General features: G+C 45.4%; 2 non-coding genes across 2 annotated transcripts; both read right to left on the bottom strand.

The window, feature by feature from the left end:
• Window positions 1–15,933: 15,933 nt before the first annotated feature.
• On the bottom strand, window positions 15,934–16,049 carry LOC114085119 (U5 spliceosomal RNA). Its single transcript, XR_003581407.2, has one exon. It is a non-coding gene; the product is annotated as a U5 spliceosomal RNA (small nuclear RNA).
• Window positions 16,050–21,864: 5,815 nt separating this feature from the next.
• On the bottom strand, window positions 21,865–21,982 carry LOC114085120 (U5 spliceosomal RNA). Its single transcript, XR_003581408.1, has one exon. It is a non-coding gene; the product is annotated as a U5 spliceosomal RNA (small nuclear RNA).
• Between the last annotated feature and the right edge of the window lie 5,441 nt (window positions 21,983–27,423).

Below are 27,423 nucleotides of genomic sequence, written 5' to 3'. Positions count from 1 at the left end.
CTAGAGTAGTGTCCTGTGGACTGGGGAAGGGTGGTCCTCCCTCCCCAGGGAGGGAGAGGGCAGTGCCAGACCCCGGGGCTCTGAGGCAGTCCCCTGTCTGCGCAGAGACTTCCTTCTGGAGCCCACTCTCCCTTGCGGAGGGTGGAGCTGGGCCACCTGGCCTGACTTGGGTTTTGTCACACACTACTCATTTTGACTGAATAAAAGTCCTGTTGCCAAAGTGAACTTGAGCGTGTTGGTGGCTGTCAGCTCCCTGGGGAGGGGTGGGCATGCTGGGCAGGCCAGACACCCACCCACTCCCCCCCCACCCATGGTGTCAGAGCTTGAGAGGATGACGGCAGAGCCCGGTGCATCATGACAGGCACTCACCAGGCTATCTCCACGTGCCAGGCAGCTGTGGGACCTTGTGCTGCCTTTCGGGGTAGACACCCTAGTGACTGTCCGGCTTCAAATTCCAGACCTGAAATCAAGAAAGGGAAGAGAGGAGCCAGGTGTGGTGGCGCACACCTGGAATCCCAGCAACTCTGGAGGCTGAGACAGGCAGATCGCGAGTTCAAAGCTGGCCTCAGCAACCCTGTCTCTAATAAAATACAGAAGAGGGCTGGGGATACAGCTCAGTTGGTAGAGTGCTTGCCTTGTATGCACAAGGCCCTGGGTTCAATCCCCAGCACCACAAACAAAAGGGGCCACTGGGGATGTGGCTCAGTGGTTAAACACTCCTGGGTTTAATCCCTGGTATCAAAAAAAAAGGGAAGAGAGGGACAGAAAGAGCCAAATCTCCTCCACCCAGATGGGGCACGCCCCAAGCCTTTGTCCAGGCCAGGCTGCCTGGTTCCAGGGTCTGCCTGCTGACAGTCTCCTTAGCCCCCAGTGAGGACGCTGAGACTCCAAGGTAAAAGCCGCCCAGGACTGAGCCTCCTGGACAGGAGCTGGGGGCGCTGTGTGCTTTTCAGGTGTTGTCTATGAGAGGCTTTCCTTCCCATCCTAAACAGGAGGAAAATGAGGCTGACCCAGTGACTTTTTCCAGGGCACCCAGCCGGGACCGCTGGGGAGGCCTCACCATTCCTCTACTGTCCTCTTGGTCCAGGTTCCTGAAGTCAGGTGTCCAGGATTGCTGAGATTGGCCAGAGGCCAGGGGAGGCCTGGCTTGATGGTAGTCATGCTGATCAAGATCTGAAGGTCTGAGCTGACCCCAAGCCTAGTAGGAGGCAAGGATGTAAAGCAGCTGCTACTGAAGTGGAAAGCCAGGCCTCACTCCTGAGGACTCTGCAACTGTGGGAGTCAAGTTCTCCCCCCAAAACTCCTTTGCAGAGGAACATACCAGGATGGTGGTTTATAAAGTGACATCCTCACTGTGGCTGGGGTGTGGGGAGCTTCATGGGGTGGGGGGTGGTTGTCACTCTCCCCTCCCACCTTCCTCCAGAGCAGCTCCACGTTTCTCTGTCCTGTTTTGAACTCTGTGGAATTTCAATCGAAATCAAGAGTCTGCTCCTGAAGGGATGCTTTTGGTGGTGGAGGTGTAGGAATGGAGCAGGGAAAGCCTCTGGCCCGGCGCTTCTGGAAGAGACCTGCAGGATAGGGGGCCACAGTGATAGTGTTGGGGATGGACGCTGGTCCAAGCAAGAGAAGCCCAGGCCCGTGTGCTGTCTGTGCTGAGTCTCCAAGGAGTGTCCCCACTTCCCCTTATTATCCCGGGGAAGGTCTGGCCCCCGCAGAGGGGAGATGGCACCTTTCTTACACAGCCCTTTACACAACTCCGACAGCCCGAGAGGGGTGTGTGTGTGAAGCAGTCACTGTGCGGGTGGGAGTCCCCCCCAGAGCCACCTCCTCAGAAAGTCCAAGACGCTAACACTGCCACCAGAAAGGTGCCCAGAGACCTTTAGAAACCACCCCAACATGGTCCCCTGAGATGTGCACACAAGTCACATGCAACTGTGGCCGGGCCTGTTCCTGCCCCCACTGGGCTCCCTGGCTAAGGCAGGAAAGCTGGGAGGAGGAGGGGAGTGGCCCTGACGTGGCAAAGAGCCCAGAGGCCGAGGTTGGCGAGCCCCGGTGCCCCAGCCCCCCACACCCTCTTTGGGCATCTAGGTCTGGCAACGTGCCCTGCTCCTCCGAGGCCCCCAAACAACTGCCCCAAACCCCGGTGACTTAATGCACTTCCTTTGCCTTCTAGCCGTGGGCAGGGCTCTGGGGACAGCGGTCTCTGCTCCACTCAGCACCAGTCAGGGAGGCATGAGGCCGGGGCAGGAGCCATCTGAAGTCTCCACAGGCCCAGGTCCAGTGGGCGGCTGGAATGGCTGTCACAGGGGCCTACACGGACACACCCTCCCAAGGATGGTGTCCTGGGGGCGAGAGCCAGGAGGAAAGTGCACCATCTTGTCTAACCTTAATCACCAAGGCTGGCCGTATTCAAGGAATTTGAGGGGAATTAGATCCCACCATTTGAGGGGATGCCAAAGAATGCGGACACATGTGTTTTGTTTGTTTCTCTCTTTTTTGGTGTTTTAAAATGACCACAGGAGCACGCAGGAGGACAGCTGGGAGCTGAGAGCTGGGGAGCCAGGAGGCAGGAAAACGCCACCTGGTGGCCCTCATGGTGAAGGTTGGGGACATAGCAGCAAGGGGGTGGCTGGTGGGCTGCAGGAGGCAGAGAGTGTCCCCAGTTCCTGAGCTGGGACCTGTTTAGGGGCCTCACCCCTATTATTGGTCAAGATTGGTCTGAGCGTTCAGTTAGAGGCACAGGGTGGGGGATCAGGCCTCTGTCAACTCCCTGAAAGTGGCTTCTCCAACTGCCTGCTCTGTCTCCTCATGTGAGGGGCCAGCGGTCAAGGGCAGCTGGTGCTGGTTTGAGACCCCCACCCACCTGGAATGGCAGGTGTCAGAGTGGCAGAGCCAGCGGGAGGGGTCTGCGGACCCCCATGAGACTGGCGCAGCAACTGAGGACCCAGGAGGGGTGTGAGCGGCTGCAGGCGACAGGGCAGTGGGCAGCAGTCCAGCCACACCCCACCTGGAGCCCTCCCCCTCAACCAGCCGGACCAGTGGCAGACCCTCAGTACTGGACAGAGTGGACAGAGGGAAGGCAGAGGGGAGAGATTGGAGACCCCAGGGTGGGAGGTGGTGAATGGGGGGGGGGTCTTCCTGGAGAGGAGCTGGGACAGGTGGCAATTGACTGGAAACAGGTGAAGCCGGAAGCCACCAAGGGTGGGCACCTGTCCTCAATTCTGGGATCAGGTTACAGTCAGGGAGGGGACAGGTAAACCCATGGCCCTCCCTCAAAGAGGCCTCGTAAGTACTGCCCTGGGCTGGTCCCTCTGGACCACCTTGGAGCAGGGAGGGCTGGGGAGGGGACTGGGGCTGAGACGAGGGCTGGGGAGGAGCAGGGGGGGGAAGGCCCTTCATGCGCTGAGTGGATGCAAGGATGCAAGCTGGACTCTGAGCTCCCTGTGCCACAAGCCACTGCCTCGATGCAGCTGTCTCCAAGTGACAAGCATAGATAGCATCCCCTGGAGCTGAGAAGGGTGACCCTGAAGTCCAATGGCTCTGCCACTCCCTAGTCATGTCACCGTGAACAGATTATCGAACTTCTTTAGGCCTCAACCCCCCCCCCAACCTAAAGCAGAAATAATAGGCCCTCCCTCGAAGGGCTGTTGGCTCTGCTGGCCTCTGTGCAGAAATCGAGAAGCTGATGCTAAAACTTATATGAAGTTTTACCCCAAGTAGCCTAAACAATCTTTTTTTAAAAATATTTTATTTTATTTTTTTAGTTTTCGATGGACACAACATCTTTGTATGTGGTGCTGAGGATAGAACCCGGGCCACACGCATGCCAGGCGAGCGCGCTACCGCTTGAGCCCACATCCCCAGCTCCCCAAATAATCTTGATGACAAAGAAGAACAAATTTGGAGGACTCTAGACTCTCTGCTTTCCACACGTACTACAAAGCTACAAAGTGACACTGCCAGGTGTGGTGGTGGCACACACCTATAATCCCAGCAGCTCGAAGGCTGAAGCAGGTCGACTGTGAGTTCAAAGCCAGCCTCAGCAACTTAGTGGGGTCCTAAACAACTTAGTGAGACCCTGCCTCTAAATGAAAAATAAAAAGAGCTGGGCTATGACTCAGGGGGAAAGAACCCCTGGGTTCAATTCCGAGTTAAAAAAAAAAAAAAGATGTGGTACTAGCATAATAGAGACCTATGTAACAACAGAATACAATTAAGACTCCAGAAATATTCTCACAATTATGGTCAATTGAATTTGGACAAGGGTGGCAATGCTTTTTCATAGAGAATTGTCTTTTTAACAATGATGCTTGATGGGCTGGGTATGGGCCCATACTCAGGAGGCTGAGGCAGGAGGATCACAAACTGGAGGCCAGCCTCTGCAACTTAGCAAGACATTATCTCAAAAAAAATTTTTTTAAAAGGGCTGGGTGCAGCTTGGTGGTAAAGCACCCCTGGGTTCAATCCCTAGTACCAAAAAAGGTGGGGGTGGGGTGTGGAGCAGGGAACTGGAACAAGGAGATATTCACATGCAAAGAATAAATTTGGATACCTTACTTACTCTCACCACATTAAAAAATCCACTCAAAATGGACCAAAACCCCTACATGTAAAAGCTAAGAAAGAAGAAAACACAAATGTACTATTTTGTGGCATTGGATGAAGCAAAGTTTCTTTGATAGAACACCAAACCCACGAAAACGAAAAGAAAAAAATAGGACTAGGCTGTGGCTCAGTTGTGGAGTTCTCCATAGCATGCACAACCCCCTGGGTTCCATCCCCAGTAACAGGACGGAAGGAGGAGATAGAGAAGATAAATTGGATTGGATATCTTAAAATTTAAAAACAATTTTTGTGCTTCAAACGACACCATCAACAAAATATAGAGCTGGGTGGGTGGAGCCCTGGAAGAGGCTGAGAGGGTTCAATGAGTTTGCGGTTCAAAAGATCCACTGGAGCAGGCAGAGTGAGCAGGGCAGTGACCCTAAGCAGTGGTGTCAGGGGGACTGCGGGGTGGGGACCCAGGGATGAGGAGACGCTGAGGTGGGAGGTACTAGGGCCCCTGGGCCGCCTCCCTTTGGAGCCTGGTCTCTGACGGGCAGCCCGGCGGCTCTGCCACCTGCCCTCCGCGGAGAGGGGCTGTGACTGGAGGGTTTTGCTGCCACCCTGTGGAAACGGTGAGAATGACAGCCATGGGACAGAGGCCTGGCCCCCACCTGTCCAACCGAACAGAGCAAATGCCCATGGGCTGGTTCCGCACAAGCCAGGGACAGCCCCGGCCCTCGGTGAGCTGGCAGTCTCTAGGCTGGAATTCAAGTCACTACGACCTTTCCAAAGACGGACTCGGAGGAGTACGGGGAGAGGCTGGAGCAGCAGAGGAAAAGGTGGCCTCTGAAATTCTGGATAAAGGAAGGCTTTGGAGAGGAGGCTCTGGAAGGGGGGAAGGTAAGACCGAAGGCACAGCCCGAGCAAAGGCCTGGAGCTCGCGGGGCAGCCAGGAGGAGGTCATTTGCTGCAGGGGTCGGGCGCGTAGTAGATGGTCATCAAGGGCAGGAGTGAACGACTCCTGGATTTCCAGCACCTATGCTTTTCACATGGTTGTGTCTGAGGAGAGCAGTAGTAGCTTTGCAGGAGGGAATAAGTTAGCGAGAGGGGAGTTTCCTGGGAGGAAGGAAAAGGACCCTCTAGGAGTCCTACTGTCCCAATGACAACAAGATGCCTCTGGGGCTGTGGCTGTGGCTATAGCTGGGTGGTAGAGCTCTTGCCTAGCTCACGTGAGACCCTGGCTCCCGGCACCATGAGAAAAAAAAAGCACCTGCCATTACCTCGTGGGAGTCTACCCACAGCTTATCGGGACAGGACTAGACTCACTGTCATCCTTCCATTTGACAGATGAGGAAACCAAGGTCCTGAGGAATGAGTGTGTGGAGCTGTGGCTTGAACCCTAGGCTCCTTGTCCTCAGCCACCTGTTGACTTGTACCAGTATATAGAGGAAGGGAGTAGGGGGAGGGCCTCTAAATCAGCTGGGATGGAGATTTTTCCTTTTGAAGGATGAGGAGGGACCCAAGTGGTAGAACCCAACCCCCCATGAAGTACAGTGTGTCCTAAAATGCAGGGGAGTCAGGATCCTGCCATAGCTCCCCACTGTTCTGGAACAGTCCAGCACCCCTTGCCTGGTCTTCAGGGTCCTCTCACAAGAGGCAGTTAGCCCAGTGGTCAAGATCCTGACTCTTCCCCATCTAGCTGGGTGGCCAAGTGAGTGCCCCTTAGCCCCTGAGCACTATGATTTCCTCCTCTGTAAGCTCTGGATAAGGATCAAGCATCCTGCCTTCCCAGGGTCGTCGGAGGCATTAAGGGAGTCAGTCTAGAGGATCGGGCAGTTGGAGGCTGACCCTCATGATTACTGCCCAGAGCAGGAGGCCTTGGGCCTTTCACAGGCTGCTCCTTCACAAGCTGGTTCAGTCTGGAACCACAGCTTCCCACCAACCCTGCTTTCCAGATCCTTCCAGATTGCCCTGCTGCTCTCTTCCCATCCCATCCAGCTAGACAGACCCCTCCTGGACCGTCTCCGGCTGAACCATGGCCTTTGGCACCCTCCAGGGGCTCTGAGCATTCAGAATTAGGTTTTCTATGGCGAGATGCAGGCCTGTGTTTATCTTTTTGACCTGACAGTGTTACCGCAGAGAAGCACTCAATTCTCAATAAGCACTGGGGAAAGGAAGTGGGAAAGAGGGAGGGACTAGGGAAGGTGAAAGGGGTGGGCAAGGGAAAGGAAAGGAGACAAAGATGAAGCCCAGATAAACCTGCTCCAGAATGGCAAGAATACAAGGTACAATGAATGTGGGCAGCGAGGTGGGAAAAAGCAATTTGCAGTCCCTACCCTGCTGTCAGACTGCAAATTGGTACAGCCACTCTGGAAAGCAGTATGAAGATTCCTCAGAAAACTTGGAATGGGACTACCCAGCATATACCTCGGCATATACCCAGAAGAATTAAAATCAGCATACTATAGTGACGCAGCCACATCAATGTTCATAGCAGCTCAGTTCACAATAGCTAAACTATGGAACCAACCTAGGTGCCCTTCAACAGATGAGCAGATAAAGAAAATGTAGTACATAAACAATGGAGTATTACTCAGCCATAAAGAAGAATGAAATTATGGCATTTGCAAGTAAATGGATGGAACTGGAGATTATCATACTAGGTGAAATAAACCAATCCCAAAAAACCAAAGGCAGAATGTTTTCTCTGATATGCAGAAGCTGACTCACAACAGGCAGGGATGGAGAGCAGTGGGGAGGGAGGAAGAGTGGGTGGGGGGTGGGAGGGGAGATGGGAATAGGAAAAACAGTAGAATGAGTCAGACACAACTTTCCTATGTTCATAGATAAATACACAAGTGTAACTCCACATGGGAAGTTATACTCCATGTATGTGTATGTCAAAATATGCTCTACTGCCATGTATATCTAAAAAGAACAAATTTTTAAAAAGATAAACCTGCTCCAGCTGGGGCATGGCTCAGTGGTAGAGTGCCCACTTAGCATGCATTGAGGCCCTGGGCTTGATCCTCAGTACAAAAAGCAAAACAAAACAAAACAAAAACCCATTTGCCTTGTGTGTGTGTGTGTGTATGTGTGTGTGTGTGTGTGTGTGTACTGGGGACTGAGCCCAGGGGCACTTTACCAGTGAGCTACATCCCCAGCCCTTTTTTTTTTTTAATTTTGAGACATCTGACTAATCTGTGACTTCCTGAGTCATGGGTCACGGGTGGGCACCACTGTGTCCAGTTCCATTTACCTTCTAACAACCCCAGGGAATGCATGTGGCGACTGGGGCATGTGGCAATGTGAGCTCTTCCTTGGGTTCTGTTTTCATTCCTCAAGTCGTGGCCTTGAAAAACCTCACAGTGGCTCTGGACTTGATCCTTCACCCCTCTGAAGCTCAATTTACCCATTGTAATAGAGATAATAATGGAACTCAAATGATTGGGTTGTTATGAGGATCAAATGAGAAAATAACCGGGAATGCCTGCCACCTGGTGCAAAGTACGCATTCAGTAAACTGTGCCACGATAGGGATGGTTCCTGATGGTGAGGATTCCAGATGGAGGACACAGGAGGCAGGCACTCCCCAGGCTTCCAGAGAAGCCTTTGTCCGGCCCTGCCTGCCGGTCACTCAGAGGTCACAATATTCTCTTCTGGCCTCCTCCCACCCCCACCATAAGACACACAATAAAGACCCCTGATTGCCTGATTAAAGGATGTGGATACACAATTAATTTCAATTTTAGACCAAAAACCCTCCCCCTACCTTTCCAAAAGAATTGCTCACCCTATTCCAATTTACACACTGAACCAACATAGAATTTTCCAGCGGGTTTTGTAGCCTTTGAAGTGACCAGACCAGACTATTGATTTATTTCCAACTAACCTCCCTCTTTGAACCTAGAAGGGTCAAGGTTAATTATATAATAAAACATACTGTGCCCAGCTGCCCCTCTGAAGGCACAGGGAGCCCCCAGACCTTTCTGAGCCGGCAAGCGGTGGATCAGATTTCTGATCCCTTCCCGGATTCATTTCCTTCATCAGGGCCCATTAAGAAGAAGAAGAAGAAAAAAAGAAAAAAAAAAAAAAAACCTGACCCTTCATTTCCTCCCTGAGAGATAAATTTTAATTTGCTGGAAACCAACAAAGGGGACCTAAGCCACATGTCCAGGCTGCTCCCTCCACAGGAAAAGCTAGCCAGGAGCCCCTGACCTGCAGCTAGTGGGGACACCGGGAGGCGGAGAGAGTAGCTGAGGGGTCTGCATCTTCCACAAAGGGAGAAGTGCCCAGAGGGACCCCGCTGAGCAACAGCAGGGGGACAGATAGAGGCCATGGCCAGGGTTTCTCAGGCCTGCTCTGCTGGTGCTCAGCAGCCACCTGACATGGGCTTTCTCATAATCCCCATTTCTCTGACAGCAGAACAGGCTCTGAGTGGTACCAGCTTCAGGCATCAAGACAGGAAGTGGAAGGACCAGGTTTGGAACCCAAACTCCCCCCCACCCACTTTTAAATAATAGGTTTTATTGCCCCACAAACTCACACCCCTAGGGAAGAAACTTTGGAAACTGCTGTAGTTTGGATCTTGAATGTCCCCCAAAGGCCATGTGTTAAAGGTTGGTCCCCAGCCTTAGGTGTTGGGAGTGGTGAAGCCTTTAAGAGGTGGGGCCTGATTGGGCCTAGCAGCACACACCTGTGATCCCAGCGCTCAGGAAGCAGGAGGATCACAAGTTCAAAGCCAGCCTGGGCAACTTAATGAGGCCCTAAGCAACTCAGCAAGACCCTGTCTCTAAATAACATATAAAATAGGGCTGGGGATGGGGCTCAGTGGCTAAGGACCCTGAATTCAATCCCTGGTACCAAAAAAAAAGAAAAAGATCTGGAGCCTGGTGGAAGGGAGTTGGGCCACTGTGGGGCACTCCCCCCAAGGGGATATGGAGACCCCTGCGCCTTCCTCCCTCTCTTCTCTGCCACCACTAGGGCAGCGGCCTCCTCTACCACGACCTTCCCTCTGAACCCTGCGGTGCCACAGGCCCTAGAGCAATAGAATCAAGTACCAGTGGACTGACTGACGCCTCTGCCACTGGGAGCCCAAATAAGCCTTTCTTCTTTAAGGTGACTACTTCAGGTGCTGCTCACAGAGTCAGAAGGCTGACTAACCCGCGAGTGTTCTTTTTCCATCATTAAAAAGGAAAAAGAGGGGCTGGGGCTGGGCTGGGGCTCAAAGGTAGAGCGCTCGCCTAGCATGTGCGAGGCCCTGGGTTCGATCCTCAGCACCACATAAAAGTGAAAAAATAAAGTAAAGGCGTTGTGTCCAACTACCCTGGCCATCCCACAAGGTCCTTAGCTGTGTCCCTGTGCCACGTCCAGCCCAGGCGCCCTCTCCCTCCGTGGTCCTGTCTCTACTCCCTGGCTACAGAACAGCCCGGGCCTTCTTGTTTTCCAGGACAGTGACATTTCAGAAGTGACAATGGCTGTTGTCCTGCAGTGACCCACAAATGGATTGGTCTCCTGTTTCCTTCCTACTGGTCAGAGGCAGCTATTGGGACATGAACAGTTCAGAGGCTGTGCGGGGTCCTCTTCAGGACCAGGGACCCAGGGTTTTCAGCTCCATGTCCAGTGTCGGCGGGGGTGGGGTGGGGGGTGGTGGTGTCGGCCCATCCTGGAGGGAGGAAGGAAGGACTGTGAGTTAGCATCAGCCACAGGACACCACAGCCTCTAGCACTCTTGGACCTTGGGAAGGAGTCCTTCCCCTCCCTCCACCCATCTCACCCCCACCTGGCCTGAGACCGATTTCCCCAGCCCTTTCCACCCCCCCCCCAACCCCGGCCCCCCCAAGTCGCTCCCTCCTCTCCACTCCCACTTGGCTTCTGCCTCATTTACATGGTTTGTCCTGATGTGTTAGAGGTGGTTGTGCAGTTCCAGGGCCCAGCCCAACGCTGGGCAAAGAAGGCTGTTCATAAATGAGAATCAAATAAATGATGAATCAAATAACGTTTAACCCAGATGAAACCCATTCGCCTGTGGTGAATTTCTGCTTTACATCGGAAAGAAAAGTCCAACATCCAAAATTGAATTGAGAAACTGTTAAGTTTTTGTTGAACATCTTGGAAGAGGCTGCAAAGAAGGAGTTACATCGAATGTTATACTCTAAATAGTTCTAATCACAGCCTTGTTTTTTGTACTGGGGGTTGAACACTGAACTATATCCCCCATTCTTTTAGTTTCTATTTGGAGGCAGGTTTCCTCTAAGTCATCCAGGCTGGCCTCCAACTTGCAGTCCTCCTGCCTCAGCCTCCCAAGTCTCTTATATAGATGTGTGCCACCATACTGGCTATATGAGTCTTAAATATTCTCTTTACCAATTTTTATCCTTATCATCTCATGGCTCCCTACCTCCAAACCTCTTTTCTTTCTGCCCAGTTCTTTCCCAGGGACCACTAAGTCCACCTAGAAAAGTCCTTTTAACAAACTGTACTGGACATCTCATGCACAAACAAACAAAAAAGAACCTTGACCCATAATTCATATTATAAATAAAAGTTGGTTCTAAATGAATTCTAAACCTAAAGGCAAAACTCAAATGGCTAGACACAGTGATAAATGCCTGCAATCCCAGCTACTCAGGAGGCTGAGGCAGGCAGATTACAAGTTTGAGGACATCCTGAGCAACTTTGTGAGACCCTGAACAATAACAAAAAATATTTCAAAAGGACTGAGGTTGTAGTTCAATGGTACAGCACCCCTGGGCTCTATCCCAATACTGCAGTTGAAAGAGAGAGAAGCGCGCACCTGGGAAAGTTGAAAATTTAAAATAAAACCCTATTTTTTATGCGTTCATAGAGATCCTTTTTTGTTGTTATTGTTGTTGCTGCCACTGGGGATTGAACCCAGGGGCACTTGATTACTTAGCCACATCCTCAGTCCTTTTTATTCTTATTTTGAGACAGGGTCTCACTAAGTTGCTTAGGGCTTCACTAAATTGCTGAGGCTGCCCTTCAACTTGCAATCCTCCTGCCTCAGCCTCCCAAGTTGCCAGGATTACAGGCCTGCACTACTACACCCAGTTCCCTTTTGCTTTGATTCAGTCCACAGAGTGGGCCAGGGCCTAACTTCAGTGTTGTATAACAGCCTCCCTGAGAGCACAGTCTAGGTACCAAGCACCAGCGTTAACACCCTTGTGAGGTAGATGCTGTTACCACTACACCTACTCTACAGAGGATGAAGGGCAGCAAAGAGAAGTGCAGCCACTTTCTCAAGGTCACACAGCTACAAAGGGGAAGAGCTGGGATCAGAATCAGGCAGCGTTCTCCAGGACCTGGTGAAAAGTCACATGGCTTTTCAGCTTCCGTGTGGGCACCCACCCAGCACTGGGCACCTATGTCTCTCTCCCAGAGCGCCGCATGGCTATTTCCACTTGCATTTCCCAATGAGTGTGTGAGGGGAGGGGAGGGGAGGCCCAGCTTCTAAGTGAGAAAACTGAAGCTCACCCAGGGCCAGAGATAACAGGACAGTTTCACTCCCAGATTTCATTCCAAGAGGAGGAGGAAAGGAAAAGAAGCATCATGTCCATATATATTGGACAAAATAGATATAAGATATATAGATATATATGGACAAAAAATGTTATGTATATAAGTTTTTTTTTTTTGTGTGTGTGTGTATATATATTTTTTGCAGTCTTGGGTTTTGAACCCAGGGTTGCTCTATCACTGAGCCATATCCCCAGTCCTTTATATATATATAAATATATATGAACACATGAATACATATGAATATATAAATATATAAAATATGTATAAATATATAAATATATATAAATATATAAAATATGTATATATAAACATATATAAGTATATATAAATATATATATATATAATTTTGTTTTTGGTACTGGGGATTGAACTCAGGGGCACTCGACCATTGAGTCACATCCCTAGCCCTATTTTCTATTTTTTTAATTCATTTTTTATCCTAATTTGTTATATATGACAGCAGAATGCATTTCAATTCCTATTACATATATAGAGCAATATTTCTCATATCTCTGGTTGTACACAAAGCAGAGTCACACCATTCGTGTCTTCATACATGTATTTGGGGTAATGATGACCATCTCATTACCTGCTAATTTGTATTTATTTAGAGACAGGGTCTCACTGAGTTTCTTAGCGCCTCACTTTTGCTGAGGCTGGCTTTGAACTCACAATCCTCCTGCCTCAGTCTCCTGAGCCGCTGGGATTACAGCCATGCGCCACCAAGCCTAGCTATTTATTTTTAATTTTGAGACATAGTTTTGCTGATTTGCCCAGACTGTCCTTGAACCTGCCATCCTCCTGCCTCAGCCTCACTAGTTACTGGGATTACAGGTGTGGGCCACTATGATGGGCTTCAAGTCCATGTTCTAATGTTCTTCCCAGACTTTCAAGTGTTGGTCCATTAACTCCATTTTAATTAAGATGTAAAAAGGATGGTCCCGGCCTTCACCCAACCGATTTCCTCATTCCTGTCCCCATCCCCACCTGCCTCCCTCCTCCTGTGTCCTTATACCCCATGTAGCACCCCTTTCTTTTCCTCTCCTCTCTCCCCTCTCCCTCACCGCCCTCTGCGTCTAGATGCTCTGCTCCACCTGGCTAGTTAGGCATCCGTTCATTCTAAATGAGGTTCTTCTTTTTTGTTTTGTTTTGTTTTTGTTTTTGGTGGTGCTGGGGCTTGAACCAGGGCCTTGTGTATGTGGGGTAAGCGCTCTACTCACTGAGCTACATTCCCAGCCCTTTCTTTAACAGTTCTTGAGCTTGGCAGGGGCCAGGCTCTGTGGTAAAAGGTGGGGACACAGATATGTGCCCCATCTCCCTGTGAGGGCCGAAATCAAGTCAGTGCCTGTCATCTGCCTACTGTCTGTCCATCTGTCCATCTTGCTACCCCTCTCCCCAGCCCAGTCAGCTTCACCTGCCCCTTTGTTGAAGCCTCTGTCTTCAGAGTCTGTGGCACATCATGGAAGATGGTTAAGGCCTGTGAAATATCAGCAAAAGAGGGGACCGGCATGGGGACTCGGGCAGCACATTTGCAGAGGAAGGCCTGCATCCCTTGCCTGGTGCCCCTAGTCCCTTGGGCTCACCTCAGGCAAAGGGGCAGGCTGGCTGCTCACACTCAGCTCACAGATGGACCCTAGGGAATGAGAGTGGTGACCTAGGATGGACAAGTGGGCAGCTGTGTACCTGGGTGAGTGGGTTTGTGCATGAGTGTGTGTGCTTGTGTTTGTTTGCACAAGTATGTTTGATGTACGTATGAGCACGTGCCCCTATGTCCAGCAGGACTGTCTTGTGTGACCTTGCAGCTCAGTTTTAGCCCCGGTCTGTATCTCCCCAGGGACCAGTGTCTCAGCCAGGCCTCTAGGATCAGCCCGCCTGGCAACTGAACACAGGGGCAGTCCTTATCACAGCCTGTGCTGTTGGGCTCTGTCACATTCTTATCTTCACTCCCTTGAGCTCAGAGCTTAGCATCATAAAATGTCAGAATGAGGCGACGGTTGGGGATGGAATTTAGAGATTATCTAACTCAACTGACCAATGCAAAGACCGAGGCCCAGAGGGGGTCCTGGACTTTGGGCTGCAATGGTTAGACACTCGGCGCTGGAGAGGCAGGTCTGATAGGGGACTGCATCAGTCTGTCCAGGTTGTACCCTTCCCCACCTAGCTGTCATGCAGGGTTTCTCTTCCTGAGAGACAATAGCCCCTAAGCTCCTCTCTCCATGCTGGTCTCTCGTGCTGGTCAGATCACTACTAGTGCTTAATTACAAATGGCAGATGACTACATTCTTACTGATAAACATCGGGGCAGAACTCTTGCATGTATAGGGCTCATGAGCAAAAAATAATAAATTATGTCTTTGGTGCAAATTTTGGGAATGTTTGTGGAATGAAGGAGTGAAAGAGGGAGGGAAGTAGAAAGGGAAGATGAAAGAACATAAGGTGACCAGGGAAGAGTTGACCTTGAGTGGTTTTGGTCCCACCATTAAAAAAAAAAAAAAAATCAGAAGGGGGCCCTCTTAGACAAAATCCCCAGTTGTTCTGGAAAGGGGGTCTCATCCGAATTCATGTGTGTTCTGGAGACCTTTCTGGGCTGCCCTGGAAAGACTAGATGGCTTAGGCTGAGGGTCTTATGATGAGGCCTTGGGAAGGAGGTAGCTGGCTCTTGCTGGGGTGGGAACCCAGAGAGGCTGGGGAGGCTCCCTCTCAACTGGTGCTGATCTGGGTCCTAAGGAAGCTGAGCAAAGTGAGCACTTGGGACTGCCTTCTTGACACTATGGCAGGCTGAACTTACTGGGTAAAGACGCCCAGAGTAAGAAACATGAGTGGATGTCCCATCCTTAGCACCCTGGAGGTGCTGTTTGCACGGTGATGCATTGTGCTACTGGTGTCCACAGTCCTAGTTACACCAAGCTTCCAAAATCTGGAGTAAGTGTGTGTGTGTGTGTCGGAGATTTGTTTTTTATTTGCCTCTGTCTTTCTGGAGCAAGTCAAGCCTATTACTGAAGTCGTAGGGAGTCTGTCTGCAGGAAGCCTCTGTTACCTCTAGTTTGGGAGGGTTAGGGCAACGTTTAATTCTGTATTATCACTTCCAAACGTTTCCCTCTTGTGGCCATCCTCTGTACTGCCCCACACCACGTGTGGCAGGGAGGGAGGTACAGGGGTTACCTCCACATGGCCGTGTTTCCCTCCTCCTGCTCCTTTCATATCTCCTGGGACATACAGGCCTGGGCAGGGGCTCCAGGGATGGGTAAGGCTGAGAATTGCTGGGAGGAATTTTTAGTTTGGGAGAAAAAGCCACAACAGGGAAGGATAGTCCCAGCAGGGCATAGGATGTCAGGTGTGGTGGTTGATTCATAATAACATTGTTGCAGGGGCTGGGGATGTGCTCGCCTAGCATGCGTGCGGCCCGGGTTCGATCCTCAGCACCACATACAAATGAAGATGTTGTGTCTGCTGAAAACTAAAAAAATAAATAAATATTTAAAAATTCTCTCTCACTCTCTCTCTTAAAAAATAAATAAAACTGGTGTTCTTTAAAAAAAAAAAAAAACACTGTTGCAGGGGCTTATAATGCACGATCCTATAGATCTTTTCCGAAGAAATTTTAAAATTAGCCTGTTGAATACCCACACTAACTCCTGTCAAAACAATATTTAAAAAGCCACGAAGACATACATACAGATAATGAGAAATAAAATTTAAAACCGGAGGTGGTGAACCTGCTGAATCAAAGCAGATGAGAAGTGCAGCAGTATAGGGTGTACGTTACAATGTGAGTAGTACATGACAACCATCTGTATGCCTACTTACACATAAGATATTGAGTAACACTATTTTTTAAACAACAAGCAGTAGCCTTGTCGAAACAAGGCCTCAAAAAATTGGCTTAAGACTCAGAGTTGTTCCTCTCCACGGAAATCTTTAGTAAAAGGCGAAAGATTTATACGATCTGAAGAGAAACCAGAGTATGCTGTCGTCACCTATAATCCACAACTCGGGTAACAGCAACTACTAATTCACTGATGGTGGCTAGTTAACGCTAGGATTCTGTACATCAAGAAAAAGTTTCAGTTTAGTTTGTAGAAATGTGTCATTTGCACAAAATATGCGCGGAAACTTAAATTTTTTTCCCTTTTAGACCTGTTTGCGCAGTGCACTGTGGGTATGCAAATAAGTGGAGTCACCTCCCTTTCCATTCAGGAAGTAGTGGAGTGCTTGCCTAGTTACTCCGCGTCACCCTTTGGGGGCGAAGCGGCTAATCCAAACGCAGTCCCACCTAGGTCAGATTTGGGTTTTATCTGTCTTGTATTTTGTGCGTCTGAGTTTGACTTCCTTTAAAGACTATTACATTGAAATAGAAAATAGCAAATAACACTTTGTCACAAAATGCAGGGTAGTCAGTTTCCTCCCTTCGGTCAGAGTGAGAAGTGTCAAGTGGGGAAAATTGCACGCCGCAGTTTGCACTTTCATTTTTCTTACACTGCGTGGCGGGCACACGGGATCTTGGATGTGGTTGTGGTGGTTTCGTTCACCTTTCACGTCAGCACGTACGCTCGAATATTCTGCATTTTCGTCTGCCATTGAGAATTCCTGGGACCCTGCGCGTTCAGTTTCTGATTTTCTGTGCCACTGGCGTTGCTTCTTGGGGATGAAACCTTGCTATTCCAGTGTCAGAGCTCGAGTCTCTTTAGCCTATGCTTTACAAATGTGCTGTCCTCTCCCAACGGCCTACAATAGAACTCCTTGCTTGTAAAAGGAAAACTGCTCTTTTTAATTTTTCCAGCTTCTGATGTAGATGTCTGCTTCTCACCTTTCATACCTCTGAACTGAAACTTTCCCCTCCCACTTTGCTGGTTTCTTTGCTAATAAGACAATCGTTTGACTTGTACGTGATTTGCATGTCTAATAGAGCTTAAAAACACTTTTTTTTTTTTTTTAAATACTGGGGATTGAACACAGGGGTGCTTAACCACTGAGCCACATCCCCAGCCCTTTTTTATATTTTATTTAGAGACAGGATCTTGCTGAGTTGCTAAGTGCCTCGCTAAGATGCTGAGACTGGTTTTGAACGTGCGAGCCTTCTGCCTCAGCCTTCTGAGCCACTGTGATTACAGGCGTACACCACCTCCCGTGGCTCTAGTTTTAAAACACTTACTGGATAAAATTCAAAAGCCATAACATTCATACCCTTTAAGTATACAATTCAATAGTATTTTCACAGAATTGTACAATCATCACCACAATCTTAATTTTAGAACATTTTTGTCATTCTCCAAAAAAACTGTACCCATGAGCAGTTACTTCCTGTCCCCCTAGTTTTCCAGCCTTTGATGATCACTTTAATGTTCTTGTTCTGGACATTTCATATGAACCAAAGCATACATGTATTTTTTTGTTGTTGTTGTTGTTCTGTTTCTTTGACTTGGCATATGTTTGCAGTTTCATCCACCAATACATGTTTGCTATATTTCACAATGTAATGGAAGTTAAAGAGACCCTTGGAGATGCACCACCTGTTAATAGCTATACCTCATAGGGCTTGGCCAGGGGCTAAGGGGACACAAAAGAAGTTTCCCTGCTCCTGGGTTTTTGGGGGCATTCATCTTCTGGCCTTTGCTCTGCTTCCCTCTGGAAAGGTTCTGGTAGCTTTTGAGAGCTACCTGGAAGAGAGCTACCTGGTTAGAGAACTACCTGGAAGCTTCACTTTTGTTTTTAGCCATCCAGGCTCTGATGTCATGGAACTTCCAGGGTTTCTGAATCCCAAAGCATTCAGTCATCCTGTTTGTAAACGTGGGTTTTGAGGGGCTGGTACCATTTCACTGTTTATGGTGTGGCCTACTCCTGCATTTCTGGCAATAATTCATGCTAATCTTTAATATAAGAAATAACCTACAGGTGAGGTGAAGCATGCTTATAATCTCAGCAACTGGGGAGGTTAAGTCAGGAGCATACCAAGTTAGAGGCCAGCCTTGTCAAGTTAGTGAGAACCTGTCTCAAAATTAAAAATAAAAAGGACTGGGAATAAAATTCAGTGGTAGATAAAGTACTGCTTTGTTTTTACTCAACTTCTCAGATATTTACTTAATTAGTTTACCTTCTCACCATCTTTTGGTGTTCTGCAAAGATAAAATACAATATTTAGCTAGGAGAAGCAGAGAGATGAGTATAAACTCTTAAAATAACCAGATGATGACTTTCTGCTTTAGGAAAAAATATATAAAACTTTACTTTCTTTGCTATATAAACTTTGCATTATTGCTCAGATATTGAAAGGCAAAATAAGTGATGTTAGATAACTTGGCTTATTGAGACTCAGATCATCATAAAAAAAGTAATAGATGTGTTTAAAATCAGAACACTAGAAAAATCAACATTGATATTTGTTTCTAACTGTAGTTTTTGTATGTCCTTTTGAAATTGAAAATATACTCAAGTGTCTCTTGGGGTTGTGTGACCCAGGGACATGTTATTTTCTAGTGTCACTTGGCTGAATAATTGTATACTACAGGAAGAAAATTTGCTCTGATTCAAGTGTGTTTTAGAAAAACATTTTAATAAAGACATGAATGTCAAAAAAATAAATAAATAATTCAGTGGTAGAGCACCCTGGGTTCAGTTCCCAGTGCTGAGAAAAAAAAAAAAAAGAAAAAGAAAAAGTAGCCACATTAATAAAAATAAACAGGTAAAATTAATTGTTTTATTTACTTAAGTAATAAATGTTAAACATCCCAAATATTAATTTTTCAATAATCAATATAAAAATAATTACTTGTTTATAATTTTTTCAAAGTCTTCACAATCCAGTGTGAATTTATACTTAAAACACATCTTGGGGCTGGGGTTGTGGTTTAATGGTAGAGCGCTCGGCTAGCACATGTGAGGCCCTGGGTTCGATCCTCAGCACCACATAAAAATTTAAAAAAAGATATTGTGTCCAACTACAACTAAAAAAAAAAATAAATCTTAATTCAAGCTAGCCACATTTCAAATGCTCCACAGGCACATGTGGCCAGTGGCCACCATACTGGACAGTATAGTTCTAGATCTTTTTGGATCTTTTATGAAGATAATCATATGGACCAATAGTAATGATAACTTTTGTTTTTCTGATCTGTATACTTTTTTTTCCTTTTCTTTATTTTACTTTCCATTTTTATAATTTTTTGTAGTTTCTTGTATTTAACATTACACTGGTAGTGCAAAATCAAGTGGAAGTGGCTTGTCTCCTTTTGGACTCTGAAGAAAAAATTTAAGACACTTTCTATTAATGTGTGACATTTGCTTGGGGTTTTTGGTGGTAATGTTCACTATATTAAATAGATTAATTATGCTAATAAATAAATGAAATTATTAATTAGGATACTGTTATATTAATTCTAGTATAATACAATTAAAATATGTAAATGTGTGTCAGTGAATGGAGAGTTTATTAAACACCTTTTCTATATTTATGGGATTATCAGATGATTTTGCTTTCATCTCTTATAGTGGTGATCTATAAGAGATTAATATTGAATCATTCTTGCCTGTTCTTGCTGTTTGTTCTGTGATTACTACTTGTGACTAGATTCCAGGACCATAGATACAGGATGCAAATTCAAATGTGGAGACCACATGAAATTTTTTTGAGTTTTTGTTTATGTGTTTGTTTGTTTGTTTGGTACTAGAGATTGAATCCAGGAGTATTGTTAACATTTAGCTAATCCTTTAATTATTTGTTTATTTATTTTATTTTTTTGTGGTGTTGGGGATTGAACCCAGGGCCGGCCTTGTGCATGCAAGACATTTGTACCAACTGAGTTATATCCCCAGCCCTCCAATCCTTTTTACTTTTTATTTTGACACAGGGTCTCACTAAATTGCTGAGGCTGACCTTGAACCTGCAATCCTCCTGCCTCAGCCTCCACACTGGGATTATAGGTGGGTGCCACCATGCCCAGCCCAGCCTTTTCAAATTCTGCAATGGAGAGACTTTCCCTGGATCGAGGGTAGATGGGGGCTCTAAATCTCAGCACCAGATTTATCTCTTTTCTTGGTTCATTTCTACTCCAGCCTCTATGCTGGCCACAAGGGGATACTGTTTCCTTTTAGTGCTCAGATCTGGCCACAAAGCCTACCTGTTAAATTAAGGTCATGGAGTCAAATATCTTGTTCCCATAAATCCCAAAAGAATTTTGAAATGTATGTTCCTGGTGCACATTTGAAAACATCATATCTATAGTTTTCGTGTGATAACTTACAATAGCATCAGTTTAAATAGATTCAGAAGCTGGATACAATCTGTATCTCCGCAGGTTCTGCATTTGCAGTCAACCAGCTGTGGTTTGAAAATATTAGGAAAAAATTGTATATGTACTGTACACGTATAGACAATATTAGTATTTAATTTTTTTTGCAGTATTAGGGATAGAACATAGAACCTTGTGCCAGCTAGGCATGCAAACTTCAACCCTTGACCTTCAAAAAACCTTCAAAAGATACTCAATCTTTCTGGAATCAGGAAATAATAATTTGAATTATTATAATACCATTTTACACTCTCTAGATATGAGGAAGGAAGGAAGGAAGGGAGGGAGGGAAAAGAAAAGAATTAAGAAAAGAAAAGGCCAAGAGTAATTAACTGCAAATAATTAACTCCAAGTCAAGTATTTTGACAAGTAATTTGTCATTATTCAGTAAAGAAAGATAGGGATGTCCAGGAATTCCTGAGACATGTAAGTCCTATAAAAACTGGTGTGCTTGTGTTCTGTGTTTTCATAGCAGCAATGTTTTGAGTAAAAAAGTGAAAATTAGAATATAGTGCAATGCAAATGAGCAAAAAGAGCACTGCACACTTGTAATCCCAGCTACTCAGGAAGCTGAGGCAGGAATACCACAAGTCCCAGGTCAGCATGGGAAACTGAGAGCCACCCACCAAAAAAAAAAAAAAAAAAATCTTGCAAACCAAAATTTTAAAAAATGCCCAAATTTGAGTTAAGGCTTAACACTATTGTATAATTCACAGTCTTGTGCTGAGAAAAAGAATGTTTGTCAGTTGTATAATAAAATTTAATAGGATTAAGATGTGTTCTGGGGCTGGGGATGTGGCTCAAGCGGTAGTGCGCTCACCTGGCATGCGCCGGGCACTAGGTTCGATCCTCAGCACCACATAAAATAAAAATGTTGTATCCACCGAAAACCTAAAAAAAAAAAAAAAAAAAATATTCTCTTCTCTTTCTCTTAAAAAGGATTGTTACCCTCAGCCAGACAAACTCAGAATAAAAGCTGTGGTAGAGCCCTTGCCTAGCACGTGTGTGTTGTTTCTCAGCATCATAAATAAAATGAAGGTTCAATAACAACTAAAAAAATTAAAAAAAAAAAAAAAAAAAGTGTTCTGGGAAACCATACACCATATGTGTAAACTTGATTCACCCAAGTTTTACTTAAAAATTCTTTAAAATTTGTTTTGGAGTTAAAGCATGCATCTCAAGAGTTCATCTAATAGCGCATACACTCAAAAAAAAAAAGAAAAAAAAGAAAAAAAAAAAAAACAACTTGGCATTTCCATTTTACAATCTTCTAATAAGAATAAAATAAAACCCCAGCATCGAAATCTCACGGAAATAAAAAGTTTAATGCTTTATAAAAACTATCCAGGTGAGAAGAGAAAAAAGCCACAACACCCAAAGGAAGAGCCGTGTACATACTTAACAGCTTTGAAGAACCTAGTAAACTTACATAAGCTGAAAGAACAGCTAACATAGAAAGACAGGACTCACCAATCTTTCTTTGAACAGTTACATATAGCCTTGCTGAAAAGCAAGGCCTCAAAAAATTGGTTTCAGACTCAGAATTGTTCCTCTCCACGGAAATCTTTAGTAAAAGGCGAAAGATTTATACGATCTGAAGAGAAACCAGAGTATACTTCTACCCCCCTTGTAGTCCCTGCCTGGAGTAACTGCAATGCCTAGTTCACTGATGGTGGTTACTTATCTAAAGCATTACTACCTGCAGAAGTTTACCTGATAAATTTTGTAAATAATAACTCATATTCTTAGAAACTAGCATAATGAATAAATTTGTTTTCATGAAAACACTTGCACTATTTGCAGTGTCTTATGGGTATGCAAATGAACCTGAATAATTACCCTTGATACTCCGGAAATATCTTAGTTCTGCGGAGCCATCTAGGAGGCGAGCATTTGTTCCCAGGTTTAAACGAAGTGCTGGTCATCAGAGAGGTTCTAATTTAGTGTATTCATACACTGGGACTTTGAGTTTGATTTCTTTTAAATAAAGTAGTTTTCTTACAGTTCGGACCGGGAGGGTTGGTAAAGGGCAAAGGAATGTTTGATACAAATTCTGCATAGTGGCCATCCACAGTTGCAATGAGGGGTGTCCTAGGGGAATGAGAAGTGCTTCCACTTAGAGGTTATCAAAGTTGTTGGCAATATTCTTTTCCTTAAATTCGGAGGGCGCATTAGAGTTTTATTGTATTATTTTTCTTTGAACTATGATTATGTTATTTGTGTGTAAAATATACTTAAATTTTTAAAAGGCTTTTTTTTTTTTTTTTTGGTACCAGGGACTGAACCCAGGGGCATTTAACTAGTGAACCACATCCCCAGACCTTTTTGCATTTTATTTAGAGACAGGGTCTCCTAAAGTTGCTTAGGGCCTCCCCAAGATGCTGAGGACACAGGCGAGCACCACTGAGCCCCGCCAAAAGTTTTTTGTTTTGTTTTGTTTTGTTTTTAATACTTTTTTAGTTGTAGATGGACACAATATCTTTTTTTTTAATTATTTTTTAAACTGTCGATGGACCTTTATTTTATTTATTTATTATGTGGTGTTGAAGATCGAACCCAGTGCTTCACACATGCCAGGCAAGTGCTTAGCCCCCTCACTTTTTTTTTTTTTTTTTTAAACACTGGTGTTATGAGAAGCTTCCTCTGTAAAAATAATTAATTATAAAGGGAGGGGCGGTTTCCTGAACACAACATGGCCCTTCAAAGTTTGGTGATTATATCTTTGGGGAGTGTTTCTTTACCCCTGGCTTTTAAAGGGAAATTCACCTTCTGCTCCATTGGGCTTCCTTAGCAGTCAACCAAGAAAGGAATGAGTAAGAAGTAAGGTGAGCCATGCCAGACTATGGAGGAAGTTGTGGTGCTTCAGGGTCTTCTGGATCCAAAGTCTGATCCCTGCACTTCAGTGGCCACACTTCCTTATACATGTGGCCACAGAAGTACTTAAGACTTCTTCTTCTTTTTTTTTTTTTTTTTTTTTTGGTACTGGGAATTGAACCCAAGGGTGCACTATTACTGAGCTACATCACCAGCCCCTTTTATTTTTTTATTTTGAGAGAGGGTCTCATTAAATTGCTTAGTGCCTCACTAAGTTACTGAGGTTGGCCTTGAACTTGTGATCCTTCTGTCTTTGCCTCCCAAGCCTCTGGGATTACAGCCATGTGTCACTGGACCCCACTGACTTAATTTTTTTGTGATATGCATATCATATATTCATGAACATTGTAAATCTTCCCCCTTATTGCTGGGCACGCTGGGCATAGTGGCACAGGCCTGTAATCCCAGTAACTCAGGAGGATGAGACAGAAGGTTTGAGGCCAGCCTCAGCAATTTAGTGAGGATCTAAGTAACTTAGTGAGACCCTGTCTCAAAAAATAAAAAGATCTGGGGATGTGGCTTAGTGGTTAAGCATCCGTGGGTTCAATCCCGGTACCAAAAATTATATGTACGTTATATATATATATTTATGTGTGTGTGTGTATATAATATACATATTAATATATAAAATACATGTATTGCTCCATTATTGAGATCTATTTTTGTATCTTTCAGTATAGTTTTACAATTTTACCATGAAGATTTTTGTTAGATGTATCTTCCTTTTAATACCTTGTAGTTTTTGTAGCTAGTATAGATTATTTTTAATATATATTTTTTGTAGCTATAGATGGATACAATACCTTTATTTTATTTATTTATCTTTATGTGGTGCTAAGGACTGAACCCAGAGCCTCTACCACTGAGTTACAACTCCAGCCCCAGTATAGATTTTTATTTAATTAAAAATTTTAGTTTTTGGTATTAAGGATTGAACCCAGGGTCATTTTACCACTGAACTACATCCCTAGTCCTTTTATTTATTTATTTATTTGTTTGTTTATTTATTTATTTTTGGTACCAGGGATTGAATCCAGGGGTGCTTAACCACTGAGCCACATTCCCAGCTCCCTTTTTTTTTTTAATACATTTTTTTTTTTTAGAGAAAGAATTTCAATATTTATTTTTCAGTTTTCAGCGGACACAACATCTTTGTTTGTATGTGGTGCTGAGGATTGAACCCGGCCGCACGCATGCCCGGCGAGCGCTCTACCGCTTGAGCCACATCCCCAGCCCCCCCCCCCTTTTTTTTTTAAGTTGTAGATGGATAGCATGCCTTTATTTGTTTAGTTTTTTTATGTGGTGCTAAGGATCGAACCCAGTGCCTCACACATACCAGGGAAGTGCTCTGCCACTGAGCTACAGCTCCAGACCCCCCAGACCCCCCCTTTTTTTTAAGAGAGAGAGAGAGAGAATTTTTTAATATTTATTTTTCAGTTTTTGATGGACACAACATCTTTATTTTATTTTATATGGTGCTGAGGATTGAACCCAGTGCCCCATGCCAGGCGAGCACGTTACCACTTGAGCCACATCCCCAGCACCCCCAGCCCTTTTTTGTACTTTTATCAGAAACAGGGTCTTGTTGAGTTGCTTAGGTCCTGCTAAGTTGATGAGGCTGGCTTTGAACTCAGGATTCTTCTGCCTCAGCCTCCCAAGCTGTTGGGATCATAGGCATGCACCACTGTTCTCAACTAGTATAGATTTTTAAGTATAATTTTATAATTACCTATTGCTCATATACAGTAATGCAGTTGAGTTTGTTTAAAATCGCTCTTAACCCCTCAGTTTCAATAAATGGTACTTTTTTATTTTTTGTTTTTTTCCTCTGTGCTGCTGAGGATCAAGTCATGCTAAGCATGCACTCCTCCACTAAGCTACATCCTTAACCCTGGTAGATTTTCTTGGATGGTCTGTGCAGAGAAAGCCTTTCATCAAAGTGACAACAAGTCTTATTTTTTTTTTATTTTTATTTTATTTTTTGTACCAAGTATTGAATCCAGGGGTGCTTTACTACTGCTTTATTCTGTTTTTAGTTTTGAGACAGGGTCTCACTAAGTTGCTTAGGGCCTCACTGAGTTACCAAGGCTGGCCTGAATTTGAAATCTTCCTGCCTCAGCCTCCTGAGTCACTGGGATTACAGGTGTGTACCACCATATCTGCCTCTCATTTTTTTTTTAAGAGTTGATGTTTTTAAAAATGTATTTTTTGTGGTTGTAGATATATAGCATACTTTTATTTTATTTGTGTATTTTTATGTGGTGCTGAGGATCAAAACCAATTCCTCACACATGCTAAGCAAGCACTCTACCACTCAGCCACAACTCCAGACCTCTTATTCTTTTTATTATTCATTTTTCTTGTTTTCTTTAACTGGTTGAAAACTCTGGCAGACAGAGACATTGAAATGAGTAATGATAGTGGGCATTTTTTGTTTCTTTTTTGATGACTTTTATGATCACAGTTAAGTGCCAAGTTTGGGGTAGATGGGTTAAGCTTCAGGGACAAGCAGTCTGTGCAGTTGCATAGGGTCTTATGCTTAGAAGGTTCCAATTGTGCTGTTGCCTTAATGAATTTTTTGTGTGTATGTGTGTGTGTGTGGTTGTAGATGGACAGAATGACTTTATTTTATTTGTTTATTTTTATGTGGCGCTAAGGATTGAACCCAGTGCCTCACACATGCTAGGCAAGTGCTCTGCCACTAAGCTATAGCCGCAGCCCACCTTAATGGAATTCTTAATAAATTTTGAAAAGAGCACTGCATTTTCATCTTTCCCTGGGCCTTGAAATGTTTCTGGTAAGAATTCTTTCCTTTCTCCTTCCTTCCTTCCTTCCTTTTTTATGGTAATGGGACTTAAACTCAGGACCCCATCCATGTATGCTAGACAAGCGCTTTACCACCGAACCACATCCCCAGCCCTTTTTATTTAATTTAGAGACAGTCTTGCTAAGTTGCCCAGGCTAGCCTCAAACTTTCAATCCTCCTGCCTCAGTTTCCCTAGTAGGAGAGAATTACAGGTGAGTGCCATCATACCTGGGGAACTTTTTTGTTTCTTCATGGTGCTTGGAATTGAACCTGAGGACTGGTGTATGATAGGCAAGGGCTCTATCACTGAACTACATCCCCAGCCCTAATAATGTATTTTTTTTTAGTAGACTTCATTTTTCAGAATTTTTTTTTTAGAGAGAGAGAGAGAGAGAGAGAGAGAGAACTTTTAATATTTATTTTTTAGTTTTCGGTGGACACAACATCTTTGTTTGTATGTGGTGCTGAGGATCGAACCCGGGCCGCACGCATGCCAGGCGAGCGCGCTACCGCTTGAGCCACATCCCCAGCCCAGAAATTTTTTTTAATTACAGAAAAATTGTGAAGATAGTTCAGTGTTCTCATGCATTTCACACCCAGTTGCCTTTTTTTTTTTTTTTTGGTAGATGAACATAAATATTTTATGTATTTATTTTTTATGTGGCGCTGACAATCAAACCCAGTGGCTCACATATGCTAAGTAAGCGCTCTTTCACTGAGCTGCAGCCCCAGCCCTGTTGCCCTTGTTTTTAGCAGCTTGTTAGTATGATATATTTATTACAAAATCAGTCACTCTGCCTCTTCTGCCCTTCCAACTCAGTAAGACAGAAACTCCACTCCAGATGATGCAGCTAACAGTCTCCCCAACCCACCTGCTCAGCTTTCTTTGGTTGTCAGGACAACCACATTTTTCATTTTGCCCCCAGCAACTTCTGGGCCAGTGTAGCTGGGTGGTGGGGACTCCCTTCTTCTGTCCAACCCCAACCTATAGGAAACAGGCTCTACCTTGGACATTACTATTGAGAATACTGGGCACCGCGTTATATTTGCTCCAGCTGGCTAGGTAAGCTTCTAGGGTATGAGAAGCCAATCAAAAGGACCTTGGGCTGCTGCCATTGAAAGGGGCACATTGGTCACAGGGGAGTGTCCCCGAGAGAGGTTTATTATCGTTGATGTCAAGTTGGTGGCAGTGACTTAGGACAAAGCAGCCCGCTGGTGAAAGAAACATCAATCAGTTCCCAACGGAAACGCCTGTCAATCAGCAGGATCTTCTGGCCAATCCTGAATTTCAGCCAGTTCCCCCGACCAACTCCAGCGGGACAGGGAACTCTAAAAACACCTTTTCCTGTTCCAAGTCCTTCCCTTTCTGCTGTAA

The sequence above is a fragment of the Marmota flaviventris genome, chromosome 2 (assembly GCF_047511675.1).
Source record: "Marmota flaviventris isolate mMarFla1 chromosome 2, mMarFla1.hap1, whole genome shotgun sequence".
Taxonomy (NCBI): Eukaryota; Metazoa; Chordata; class Mammalia; order Rodentia; family Sciuridae; genus Marmota; species Marmota flaviventris.
The sequence above is the reverse complement of the archived record's forward strand: the minus strand, read 5'-3'. Positions and strand labels throughout refer to the sequence as shown.